This window comes from Spermophilus citellus, assembly GCF_964194105.1.
Source record: "Spermophilus citellus genome assembly, chromosome: 2".
Taxonomy (NCBI): domain Eukaryota; kingdom Metazoa; phylum Chordata; class Mammalia; order Rodentia; family Sciuridae; genus Spermophilus; species Spermophilus citellus.
The window spans coordinates 112,304,038-112,318,475 of record NC_138183.1 but is presented as its reverse complement, the minus strand read 5'-3'; positions in this window follow the sequence as shown (position 1 = coordinate 112,318,475).

The window sequence follows — 14,438 nt, the reverse complement described above, 5'->3', positions numbered from 1 at the left end:
TACACTAAGGCGACTTGTTTCCCCAAATTTCGTTCTTCTATGTTGAAGCGTTCATTTCCAGTAACAGTTTGAATTTTTAGGTTTCACTCTGTTTTCTCCTATATTGATAGATGTATTTGGAACTCTAAATCCAACACGGTTTGTGCTAGCTTCTTGAAACTTGACACAACAAAGTAGTTTCACGTTCTATCTCTACGTTTTGTTTCCTCTTGATGTAGCCCTAAGCAGTGACTGGCGAGAAACACTTTCATGGGAAGGGGTTGCCAAGCTTCCCAAAATTACGAATCTCCAGAAATCTCAGCAAATATTTTTTCACCCAAACTGGATGATACTTTCAGGTAATGATCAGTACACTAATGCGACTTGGTTCCCCAAATTTCGTTCTTCTATGTTGAAGCGTTCATTTCCAGTAACAGTTTGAATTTTTAGGTTTCACTCTGTTTTCTCCTATATTGATAGATGTATTTGGAACACTAAATCCAACACGGTTTGTGCTAGCTTCTTGAAACTTGACACAACAAAGTAGTTTCACGTTCTATCTCTACATTTTGTTTCCTCTTGATGTAGCCCTAAGCAGTGACTGGCGAGAAACACTTTCATGGGAAGGGGTTGCCAAGCTTCCCAAAATTACGAATCTCCAGAGATCTCAGCAAATATTTTTTCACCCAAACTGGATGATACTTTCAGGTAATGATGAGTACACTAAGGCGACTTGGTTCCCCAAATTTCGTTCTTCTATGTTGAAGCGTTCATTTCCAGTAACAGTTTGAATTTTTAGGTTTCACTCTGTTTTCTCCTATATTGATAGATGTATTTGGAACTCTAAATCCAACACGGTTTGTGCTAGCTTCTTGAAACTTGACACAACAAAGTAGTTTCACGTTCTATCTCTACGTTTTGTTTCCTCTTGATGTAGCCCTAAGCAGTGACTGGCGAGAAACACTTTCATGGGAAGGGGTTGCCAAGCTTCCCAAAATTACGAATCTCCAGAGATCTCAGCAAATATTTTTTCACCCAAACTGGATGATACTTTCAGGTAATGATCAGTACACTAAGGCGACTTGGTTCCCCAAATTTCGTTCTTCTATGTTGAAGCGTTCATTTCCAGTAACAGTTTGAATTTTTAGGTTTCACTCTGTTTTCTCCTATATGGATAGATGTATTTGGAACTCTAAATCCAACACGGTTTGTGCTAGCTTCTTGAAACTTGACACAACAAAGTAGTTTCACGTTCTATCTCTACGTTTTGTTTCCTCTTGATGTAGCCCTAAACAGTGACTGGCCAGAAACACTTTCATGGGAAGGGGTTGCCAAGCTTCCCAAAATTACGAATCTCCAGAAATCTCAGCAAATATTTTTTCACCCAAACTGGATGATACTTTCAGGTAATGATCAGTACACTAAGGCGACTTGGTTCCCCAAATTTCGTTCTTCTATGTTGAAGCGTTCATTTCCAGTAACAGTTTGAATTTGTAGGTTTCACTCTGTTTTCTCCTATATTGATAGATGTATTTGGAACTCTAAATCCAACACGGTTTGTGCTAGCTTCTTGAAACTTGACACAACAAAGTAGTTTCACGTTCTATCTCTACGTTTTGTTTCCTCTTGATGTAGCCCTAAGCAGTGACTGGCGAGAAACACTTTCATGGGAAGGGGTTGCCAAGCTTCCAAAAATTACGAATCTCCAGAAATCTCAGCAAATATTTTTTCACCCAAACTGGATGATACTCTCAGGTAATGATCAGTACACTAAGGCGACTTGGTTCCCCAAATTTCGTTCTTCTATGTTGAAGCGTTCATTTCCAGTAACAGTTTGAATTTTTAGGTTTCACTCTGTTTTCTCCTATATTGATAGATGTATTTGGAACTCTAAATCCAACACGGTTTGTGCTAGCTTCTTGAAACTTGACACAACAAAGTAGTTTCACGTTCTATCTCTACGTTTTGTTTCCTCTTGTTGTAGCCCTAAGCAGTGACTGGCGAGAAACACTTTCATGGGAAGGGGTTGCCAAGCTTCCAAAATTACGAATCTCCAGAAATCTCAGCAAATATTTTTTCACCCAAACTGGATGATACTCTCAGGTAATGATCAGTACACTAAGGCGACTTGTTTCCCCAAATTTCGTTCTTCTATGTTGAAGCGTTCATTTCCAGTAACAGTTTGAATTTTTAGGTTTCACTCTGTTTTCTCCTATATTGATAGATGTATTTGGAACTCTAAATCCAACACGGTTTGTGCTAGCTTCTTGAAACTTGACACAACAAAGTAGTTTCACGTTCTATCTCTACGTTTTGTTTCCTCTTGATGTAGCCCTAAGCAGTGACTGGCGAGAAACACTTTCATGGGAAGGGGATGCCAAGCTTCCCAAAATTACGAATCTCCAGAAATCTCAGCAAATATTTTTTCACCCAAACTGGATGATACTTTCAGGTAATGATCAGTACACTAAGGCGACTTGGTTCCCCAAATTTCGTTCTTCTATGTTGAAGCGTTCATTTCCAGTAACAGTTTGAATTTTTAGGTTTCACTCTGTTTTCTCCTATATTGATAGATGTATTTGGAACTCTAAATCCAACACGGTTTGTGCTAGCTTCTTGAAACTTGACACAACAAAGTAGTTTCACGTTCTATCTCTACGTTTTGTTTCCTCTTGATGTAGCCCTAAACAGTGACTGGCCAGAAACACTTTCATGGGAAGGGGTTGCCAAGCTTCCCAAAATTACGAATCTCCAGAAATCTCAGCAAATATTTTTTCACCCAAACTGGATGATACTTTCAGGTAATGATCAGTACACTAAGGCGACTTGGTTCCCCAAATTTCGTTCTTCTATGTTGAAGCGTTCATTTCCAGTAACAGTTTGAATTTTTAGGTTTCACTCTGTTTTCTCCTATATTGATAGATGTATTTGGAACTCTAAATCCAACACGGTTTGTGCTAGCTTCTTGAAACTTGACACAACAAAGTAGTTTCACGTTCTATCTCTACGTTTTGTTTCCTCTTGATGTAGCCCTAAGCAGTGACTGGCGAGAAACACTTTCATGGGAAGGGGTTGCCAAGCTTCCCAAAATTACGAATCTCCAGAGATCTCAGCAAATATTTTTTCACCCAAACTGGATGATACTTTCAGGTAATGATCAGTACACTAAGGCGACTTGGTTCCCCAAATTTCGTTCTTCTATGTTGAAGCGTTCATTTCCAGTAACAGTTTGAATTTTTAGGTTTCACTCTGTTTTCTCCTATATGGATAGATGTATTTGGAACTCTAAATCCAACACGGTTTGTGCTAGCTTCTTGAAACTTGACACAACAAAGTAGTTTCACGTTCTATCTCTACGTTTTGTTTCCTCTTGATGTAGCCCTAAACAGTGACTGGCCAGAAACACTTTCATGGGAAGGGGTTGCCAAGCTTCCCAAAATTACGAATCTCCAGAAATCTCAGCAAATATTTTTTCACCCAAACTGGATGATACTTTCAGGTAATGATCAGTACACTAAGGCGACTTGGTTCCCCAAATTTCGTTCTTCTATGTTGAAGCGTTCATTTCCAGTAACAGTTTGAATTTTTAGGTTTCACTCTGTTTTCTCCTATATTGATAGATGTATTTGGAACTCTAAATCCAACACGGTTTGTGCTAGCTTCTTGAAACTTGACACAACAAAGTAGTTTCACGTTCTATCTCTACGTTTTGTTTCCTCTTGATGTAGCCCTAAACAGTGACTGGCCAGAAACACTTTCATGGGAAGGGGTTGCCAAGCTTCCCAAAATTACGAATCTCCAGAAATCTCAGCAAATATTTTTTCACCCAAACTGGATGATACTTTCAGGTAATGATCAGTACACTAAGGCGACTTGGTTCCCCAAATTTCGTTCTTCTATGTTGAAGCGTTCATTTCCAGTAACAGTTTGAATTTTTAGGTTTCACTCTGTTTTCTCCTATATTGATAGATGTATTTGGAACTCTAAATCCAACACGGTTTGTGCTAGCTTCTTGAAAGTTGACACAACAAAGTAGTTTCACGTTCTATCTCTACGTTTTGTTTCCTCTTGATGTAGCCCTAAGCAGTGACTGGCGAGAAACACTTTCATGGGAAGGGGTTGCCAAGCTTCCCAAAATTACGAATCTCCAGAGATCTCAGCAAATATTTTTTCACCCAAACTGGATGATACTTTCAGGTAATGATCAGTACACTAAGGTGACTTGGTTCCCCAAATTTCGTTCTTCTATGTTGAAGCGTTCATTTTCAGTAACAGTTTGAATTTTTAGGTTTCACTCTGTTTTCTCCTATATTGATAGATGTATTTGGAACTCTAAATCCAACACGGTTTGTGCTAGCTTCTTGAAACTTGACACAACAAAGTAGTTTCACGTTCTATCTCTACGTTTTGTTTCCTCTTGATGTAGCCCTAAGCAGTGACTGGCGAGAAACACTTTCATGGGAAGGGGTTGCCAAGCTTCCCAAAATTACGAATCTCCAGAAATCTCAGCAAATATTTTTTCACCCAAACTGGATGATACTTTCAGGTAATGATCAGTACACTAAGGCGACTTGGTTACCCAAATTTCGTTCTTCTATGTTGAAGCGTTCATTTCCAGTAACAGTTTGAATTTGTAGGTTTCACTCTGTTTTCTCCTATATTGATAGATGTATTTGGAACTCTAAATCCAACACGGTTTGTGCTAGCTTCTTGAAACTTGACACAACAAAGTAGTTTCACGTTCTATCTCTACGTTTTGTTGTTTCCTCTTGATGTAGCCCTAAGCAGTGACTGGCGAGAAACACTTTCATGGGAAGGGGTTGCCAAGCTTCCAAAAATTACGAATCTCCAGAAATCTCAGCAAATATTTTTTCACCCAAACTGGATGATACTTTCAGGTAATGATCAGTACACTAAGGCGACTTGGTTCCCCAAATTTCGTTCTTCTATGTTGAAGCGTTCATTTCCAGTAACAGTTTGAATTTTTAGGTTTCACTCTGTTTTCTCCTATATTGATAGATGTATTTGGAACTCTAAATCCAACACGGTTTGTGCTAGCTTCTTGAAACTTGACACAACAAAGTAGTTTCACGTTCTATCTCTACGTTTTGTTTCCTCTTGATGTAGCCCTAAGCAGTGACTGGCGAGAAACACTTTCATGGGAAGGGGTTGCCAAGCTTCCCAAAATTACGAATCTCCAGAAATCTCAGCAAATATTTTTTCACCCAAACTGGATGATACTTTCAGGTAATGATCAGTACACTAATGCGACTTGGTTCCCCAAATTTCGTTCTTCTATGTTGAAGCGTTCATTTCCAGTAACAGTTTGAATTTTTAGGTTTCACTCTGTTTTCTCCTATATTGATAGATGTATTTGGAACACTAAATCCAACACGGTTTGTGCTAGCTTCTTGAAACTTGACACAACAAAGTAGTTTCACGTTCTATCTCTACATTTTGTTTCCTCTTGATGTAGCCCTAAGCAGTGACTGGCGAGAAACACTTTCATGGGAAGGGGTTGCCAAGCTTCCCAAAATTACGAATCTCCAGAGATCTCAGCAAATATTTTTTCACCCAAACTGGATGATACTTTCAGGTAATGATGAGTACACTAAGGCGACTTGGTTCCCCAAATTTCGTTCTTCTATGTTGAAGCGTTCATTTCCAGTAACAGTTTGAATTTTTAGGTTTCACTCTGTTTTCTCCTATATTGATAGATGTATTTGGAACTCTGAATCCAACACGGTTTGTGCTAGCTTCTTGAAACTTGACAAAACCAAGTAGTTTCACGTTCTATCTCTACGTTTTGTTTCCTCTTGATGTAGCCCTAAGCAGTGACTGGCGAGAAACACTTTCATGGGAAGGGGTTGCCAAGCTTCCCAAAATTACGAATCTCCAGAAATCTCAGCAAATATTTTTTCACCCAAACTGGATGATACTTTCAGGTAATGATCAGTACACTAAGGCGACTTGGTTCCCCAAATTTCGTTCTTCTATGTTGAAGCGTTCATTTCCAGTAACAGTTTGAATTTTTAGGTTTCACTCTCTTTTCTCCTATATTAATAGATGTATTTGGAACTCTAAATCCAACACGGTTTGTGGTAGCTTCTTGAAACTTGACACAACAAAGTAGTTTCACGTTCTATCTCTACGTTTTGTTTCCTCTTGATGTAGCCCTAAGCAGTGACTGGCGAGAAACCCTTTCATGGAACGAGGTTGCCAAGCTTCCCAAAATTACGAATCTCCAGAAATCTCAGCAAATATTTTTTCACCCAAACTGGATGATACTTTCAGGTAATGATCAGTACACTAAGGCGACTTGGTTCCCCAAATTTCGTTCTTCTATGTTGAAGCGTTCATTTCCAGTAACAGTTTGAATTTTTAGGTTTCACTCTGTTTTCTCCTATATTGATAGATGTATTTGGAACACTAAATCCAACACGGTTTGTGCTAGCTTCTTGAAACTTGACACAACAAAGTAGTTTCACGTTCTATCTCTACGTTTTGTTTCCTCTTGATGTAGCCCTAAGCAGTGACTGGCGAGAAACACTTTCATGGGAAGGGGTTGCCAAGCTTCCAAAATTACGAATCTCCAGAGATCTCAGCAAATATTTTTTCACCCAAACTGGATGATACTGTCAGGTAATGATCAGTACACTAAGGTGACTTGGTTCCCCAAATTTCGTTCTTCTATGTTGAAGCGTTCATTTTCAGTAACAGTTTGAATTTTTAGGTTTCACTCTGTTTTCTCCTATATTGATAGATGTATTTGGAACTCTAAATCCAACACGGTTTGTGCTAGCTTCTTGAAACTTGACACAACAAAGTAGTTTCACGTTCTATCTCTACGTTTTGTTTCCTCTTGATGTAGCCCTAAGCAGTGACTGGCGAGAAACACTTTCATGGGAAGGGGTTGCCAAGCTTCCCAAAATTACGAATCTCCAGAAATCTCAGCAAATATTTTTTCACCCAAACTGGATGATACTTTCAGGTAATGATCAGTACACTAAGGCGACTTGGTTACCCAAATTTCGTTCTTCTATGTTGAAGCGTTCATTTCCAGTAACAGTTTGAATTTGTAGGTTTCACTCTGTTTTCTCCTATATTGATAGATGTATTTGGAACTCTAAATCCAACACGGTTTGTGCTAGCTTCTTGAAACTTGACACAACAAAGTAGTTTCACGTTCTATCTCTACGTTTTGTTGTTTCCTCTTGATGTAGCCCTAAGCAGTGACTGGCGAGAAACACTTTCATGGGAAGGGGTTGCCAAGCTTCCAAAAATTACGAATCTCCAGAAATCTCAGCAAATATTTTTTCACCCAAACTGGATGATACTTTCAGGTAATGATCAGTACACTAAGGCGACTTGGTTCCCCAAATTTCGTTCTTCTATGTTGAAGCGTTCATTTCCAGTAACAGTTTGAATTTTTAGGTTTCACTCTGTTTTCTCCTATATTGATAGATGTATTTGGAACTCTAAATCCAACACGGTTTGTGCTAGCTTCTTGAAACTTGACACAACAAAGTAGTTTCACGTTCTATCTCTACGTTTTGTTTCCTCTTGATGTAGCCCTAAGCAGTGACTGGCGAGAAACACTTTCATGGGAAGGGGTTTCCAAGCTTCCCAAAATTACGAATCTCCAGAAATCTCAGCAAATATTTTTTCACCCAAACTGGATGATACTTTCAGGTAATGATCAGTACACTAAGGCGACTTGGTTCCCCAAATTTCGTTCTTCTATGTTGAAGCGTTCATTTCCAGTAACAGTTTGAATTTTTAGGTTTCACTCTGTTTTCTCCTATATTGATAGATGTATTTGGAACTCTAAATCCAACACGGTTTGTGCTAGCTTCTTGAAACTTGACACAACAAAGTAGTTTCACGTTCTATCTCTACGTTTTGTTTCCTCTTGATGTAGCCCTAAGCAGTGACTGGCGAGAAACACTTTCATGGGAAGGGGTTGCCAAGCTTCCCAAAATTACGAATCTCCATAAATCTCAGCAAATATTTTTTCACCCAAACTGGATGATACTTTCAGGTAATGATCAGTACACTAAGGCGACTTGGTTCCCCAAATTTTGTTCTTCTATTTTGAAGCGTTCATTTCCAGTAACAGTTTGAATTTTTAGGTTTCACTCTGTTTTCTCCTATATTGATAGATGTATTTGGAACTCTAAATCCAACACAGTTTGTGCTAGCTTCTTGAAACTTGACACAACAAAGTAGTTTCACGTTCTATCTCTACGTTTTGTTTCCTCTTGATTTAGCCCTAAGCAGTGACTGGCGAGAAACACTTTCATGGGATGGGGTTGCCAAGCTTCCCAAAATTACGAATCTCCAGAAATCTCAGCAAACATTTTTTCATCCAAACTGGATGATACTCTCAGGTAATGATCAGTACACTAAGGCGACTTGGTTCCCCAAATTTCGTTCTTCTATGTTGAAGCGTTCATTTCCAGTAACAGTTTGAATTTTTAGGTTTCACTCTGTTTTCTCCTATATTGATAGATGTATTTGGAACTCTAAATCCAACACGGTTTGTGCTAGCTTCTTGAAACTTGACACAACAAAGTAGTTTCACGTTCTATCTCTACGTTTTGTTTCCTCTTGTTGTAGCCCTAAGCAGTGACTGGCGAGAAACACTTTCATGGGAAGGGGTTGCCAAGCTTCCAAAATTACGAATCTCCAGAAATCTCAGCAAATATTTTTTCACCCAAACTGGATGATACTCTCAGGTAATTATCAGTGCACTAAGGCGACTTGGTTCCCCAAATTTCGTTCTTCTATGTTGAAGCGTTCATTTCCAGTAACAGTTTGAATTTTTAGGTTTCACTCTGTTTTCTCCTATATTGATAGATGTATTTGGAACTCTAAATCCAACACGGTTTGTGCTAGCTTCTTGAAACTTGACACAACAAAGTAGTTTCACATTCTATCTCTACGTTTTGTTTCCTCTTGATGTAGTCCTAAGCAGTGACTGGCGAGAAACACTTTCATGGGAAGGGGATGCCAAGCTTCCCAAAATTACGAATCTCCAGAAATCTCAGCAAATATTTTTTCACCCAAACTGGATGATACTTTCAGGTAATGATCAGTACACTAAGGCGACTTGGTTCCCCAAATTTCGTTCTTCTATGTTGAAGCGTTCATTTCCATTAACAGTTTGAATTTGTAGGTTTCACTCTGTTTTCTCCTATATTGATAGATGTATTTGGAACTCTAAATCCAACACGGTTTGTGGTAGCTTCTTGAAACTTGACACAACAAAGTAGTTTCACGTTCTATCTCTACGTTTTGTTTCCTCTTGATGTAGCCCTAAACAGTGACTGGCCAGAAACACTTTCATGGGAAGGGGTTGCCAAGCTTCCCAAAATTACGAATCTCCAGAAATCTCAGCAAATATTTTTTCACCCAAACTGGATGATACTTTCAGGTAATGATCAGTACACTAAGGCGACTTGGTTCCCCAAATTTCGTTCTTCTATGTTGAAGCGTTCATTTCCAGTAAAAGTTTGAATTTTTAGGTTTCACTCTGTTTTCTCCTATATTGATAGATGTATTTGGAACTCTAAATCCAACACGGTTTGTGCTAGCTTCTTGAAACTTGACACAACAAAGTAGTTTCACGTTCTATCTCTACGTTTTGTTTCCTCTTGATGTAGCCCTAAGCAGTGACTGGCGAGAAACACTTTCATGGGAAGGGGTTGCCAAGCTTCCCAAAATTACGAATCTCCAGATATCTCAGCAAATATTTTTTCACCCAAACTGGATGATACTTTCAGGTAATGATCAGTACACTAAGGCGACTTGGTTCCCCAAATTTCGTTCTTCTATGTTGAAGCGTTCATTTCCAGTAACAGTTTGAATTTTTAGGTTTCACTCTGTTTTCTCCTATATTGATAGATGTATTTGGAACTCTAAATCCAACACGGTTTGTGCTAGCTTCTTGAAACTTGACACAACAAAGTAGTTTCATGTTCTATCTCTACGTTTTGTTTCCTCTTGATGTAGCCCTAAGCAGTGACTGGCGAGAAACACTTTCATGGGAAGGGGTTGCCAAGCTTCCCAAAATTACGAATCTCCAGAGATCTCAGCAAATATTTTTTCACCCAAACTGGATGATACTTTCAGGTAATGATCAGTACACTAAGGTGACTTGGTTCCCCAAATTTCGTTCTTCTATGTTGAAGCGTTCATTTTCAGTAACAGTTTGAATTTTTAGGTTTCACTCTGTTTTCTCCTATATTGATAGATGTATTTGGAACTCTAAATCCAACACGGTTTGTGCTAGCTTCTTGAAACTTGACACAACAAAGTAGTTTCACGTTCTATCTCTACGTTTTGTTTCCTCTTGTTGTAGCCCTAAGCAGTGACTGGCGAGAAACACTTTCATGGGAAGGGGTTGCCAAGCTTCCAAAATTACGAATCTCCAGAAATCTCAGCAAATATTTTTTCACCCAAACTGGATGATACTCTCAGGTAATGATCAGTACACTAAGGCGACTTGGTTCCCCAAATTTCGTTCTTCTATGTTGAAGCGTTCATTTCCAGTAACAGTTTGAATTTTTAGGTTTCACTCTGTTTTCTCCTATATTGATAGATGTATTTGGAACTCTAAATCCAACACGGTTTGTGCTAGCTTCTTGAAACTTGACACAACAAAGTAGTTTCACATTCTATCTCTACGTTTTGTTTCCTCTTGATGTAGTCCTAAGCAGTGACTGGCGAGAAACACTTTCATGGGAAGGGGATGCCAAGCTTCCCAAAATTACGAATCTCCAGAAATCTCAGCAAATATTTTTTCACCCAAACTGGATGATACTTTCAGGTAATGATCAGTACACTAAGGCGACTTGGTTCCCCAAATTTCGTTCTTCTATGTTGAAGCGTTCATTTCCAGTAACAGTTTGAATTTGTAGGTTTCACTCTGTTTTCTCCTATATTGATAGATGTATTTGGAACTCTAAATCCAACACGGTTTGTGGTAGCTTCTTGAAACTTGACACAACAAAGTAGTTTCACGTTCTATCTCTACGTTTTGTTTCCTCTTGATGTAGCCCTAAACAGTGACTGGCCAGAAACACTTTCATGGGAAGGGGTTGCCAAGCTTCCCAAAATTACGAATCTCCAGAAATCTCAGCAAATATTTTTTCACCCAAACTGGATGATACTTTCAGGTAATGATCAGTACACTAAGGCGACTTGGTTCCCCAAATTTCGTTCTTCTATGTTGAAGCGTTCATTTCCAGTAACAGTTTGAATTTTTAGGTTTCACTCTGTTTTCTCCTATATTGATAGATGTATTTGGAACTCTAAATCCAACACGGTTTGTGCTAGCTTCTTGAAACTTGACACAACAAAGTAGTTTCACGTTCTATCTCTACGTTTTGTTTCCTCTTGATGTAGCCCTAAGCAGTGACTGGCGAGAAACACTTTCATGGGAAGGGGTTGCCAAGCTTCCCAAAATTACGAATCTCCAGAGATCTCAGCAAATATTTTTCCACCCAAACTGGATGATACTTTCAGGTAATGATCAGTACACTAAGGCGACTTGGTTCCCCAAATTTCGTTCTTCTATGTTGAAGCGTTCATTTCCAGTAACAGTTTGAATTTTTAGGTTTCACTCTGTTTTCTCCTATATTGATAGATGTATTTGGAACTCTAAATCCAACACGGTTTGTGCTAGCTTCTTGAAACTTGACACAACAAAGTAGTTTCACGTTCTATCTCTACGTTTTGTTTCCTCTTGATGTAGCCCTAAACAGTGGCTGGCCAGAAACACTTTCATGGGAAGGGGTTGCCAAGCTTCCCAAAATTACGAATCTCCAGAAATCTCAGCAAATATTTTTTCACCCAAACTGGATGATACTTTCAGGTAATGATCAGTACACTAAGGCGACTTGGTTCCCCAAATTTCGTTCTTCTATGTTGAAGCGTTCATTTCCAGTAACAGTTTGAATTTTTAGGTTTCACTCTGTTTTCTCCTATATTGATAGATGTATTTGGAACTCTAAATCCAACACGGTTTGTGCTAGCTTCTTGAAACTTGACACAACAAAGTAGTTTCACGTTCTATCTCTACGTTTTGTTTCCTCTTGATGTAGCCCTAAGCAGTGACTGGCGAGAAACACTTTCATGGGAAGGGGTTGCCAAGCTTCCCAAAATTACGAATCTCCAGAGATCTCAGCAAATATTTTTTCACCCAAACTGGATGATACTTTCAGGTAATGATCAGTACACTAAGGTGACTTGGTTCCCCAAATTTCGTTCTTCTATGTTGAAGCGTTCATTTTCAGTAACAGTTTGAATTTTTAGGTTTCACTCTGTTTTCTCCTATATTGATAGATGTATTTGGAACTCTAAATCCAACACGGTTTGTGCTAGCTTCTTGAAACTTGACACAACAAAGTAGTTTCACGTTCTATCTCTACGTTTTGTTTCCTCTTGATGTAGCCCTAAGCAGTGACTGGCGAGAAACACTTTCATGGGAAGGGGTTGCCAAGCTTCCCAAAATTACGAATCTCCAGAAATCTCAGCAAATATTTTTTCACCCAAACTGGATGATACTTTCAGGTAATGATCAGTACACTAAGGCGACTTGGTTACCCAAATTTCGTTCTTCTATGTTGAAGCGTTCATTTCCAGTAACAGTTTGAATTTGTAGGTTTCACTCTGTTTTCTCCTATATTGATAGATGTATTTGGAACTCTGAATCCAACACGGTTTGTGCTAGCTTCTTGAAAGTTGACACAACAAAGTAGTTTCACGTTCTATCTCTACGTTTTGTTGTTTCCTCTTGATGTAGCCCTAAACAGTGACTGGCGAGAAACACTTTCATGGGAAGGGGTTGCCAAGCTTCCCAAAATTACGAATCTCCAGAAATCTCAGCAAATATTTTTTCACCCAAACTGGATGATACTTTCAGGTAATGATCAGTACACTAAGGCGACTTGGTTCCCCAAATTTCGTTCTTCTATGTTGAAGCGTTCATTTCCAGTAACAGTTTGAATTTTTAGGTTTCACTCTGTTTTCTCCTATATTGATAGATGTATTTGGAACTCTAAATCCAACACGGTTTGTGCTAGCTTCTTGAAACTTGACACAACAAAGTAGTTTCACGTTCTATCTCTACGTTTTGTTTCCTCTTGATGTAGCCCTATACAGTGACTGGCGAGAAACACTTTCATGGGAAGGGGTTGCCAAGCTTCCAAAAATTACGAATCTCCAGAAATCTCAGCAAATATTTTTTCACCCAAACTGGATGATACTTTCAGGTAATGATCAGTACACTAAGGCGACTTGGTTCCCCAAATTTCGTTCTTCTATGTTGAAGCGTTCATTTCCAGTAACAGTTTGAATTTTTAGGTTTCACTCTGTTTTCTCCTATATTGATAGATGTATTTGGAACTCTAAATCCAACACGGTTTGTGCTAGCTTCTTGAAACTTGACACAACAAAGTAGTTTCACGTTCTATCTCTACGTTTTGTTTCCTCTTGATGTAGCCCTAAGCAGTGACTGGCGAGAAACACTTTCATGGGAAGGGGTTGCCAAGCTTCCCAAAATTACGAATCTCCAGAGATCTCAGCAAATATTTTTTCACCCAAACTGGATGATACTTTCAGGTAATGATCAGTACACTAAGGCGACTTGGTTCCCCAAATTTCGTTCTTCTATGTTGAAGCGTTCATTTCCAGTAACAGTTTGAATTTTTAGGTTTCACTCTGTTTTCTCCTATATTGATAGATGTATTTGGAACTCTAAATCCAACACGGTTTGTGCTAGCTTCTTGAAACTTGACACAACAAAGTAGTTTCACGTTCTATCTCTATGTTTTGTTTCCTCTTAATGTAGCCCTAAACAGTGACTGGCGAGAAACACTTTCATGGGAAGGGGTTGCCAAGCTTCCCAAAATTACGAATCTCCAGAAATCTCAGCAAATATTTTTTCACCCAAACTGGATGATACTTTCAGGTAATGATCAGTACACTAAGGCGACTTGGTTCCCCAAATTTCGTTCTTCTATGTTGAAGCGTTCATTTCCAGTAACAGTTTGAATTTTTAGGTTTCACTCTGTTTTCTCCTATATTGATAGATGTATTTGGAACTCTAAATCCAACACGGTTTGTGCTAGCTTCTTGAAACTTGACACAACAAAGTAGTTTCACGTTCTATCTCTACGTTTTGTTTCCTCTTGATGTAGCCCTAAGCAGTGACTGGCGAGAAACACTTTCATGGGAAGGGGTTGCCAAGCTTCCCAAAATTACGAATCTCCAGAGATCTCAGCAAATATTTTTTCACCCAAACTGGATGATACTTTCAGGTAATGATCAGTACACTAAGGTGACTTGGTTCCCCAAATTTCGTTCTTCTATGTTGAAGCGTTCATTTTCAGTAACAGTTTGAATTTTTAGGTTTCACTCTGTTTTCTCCTATATTGATAGATGTATTTGGAACT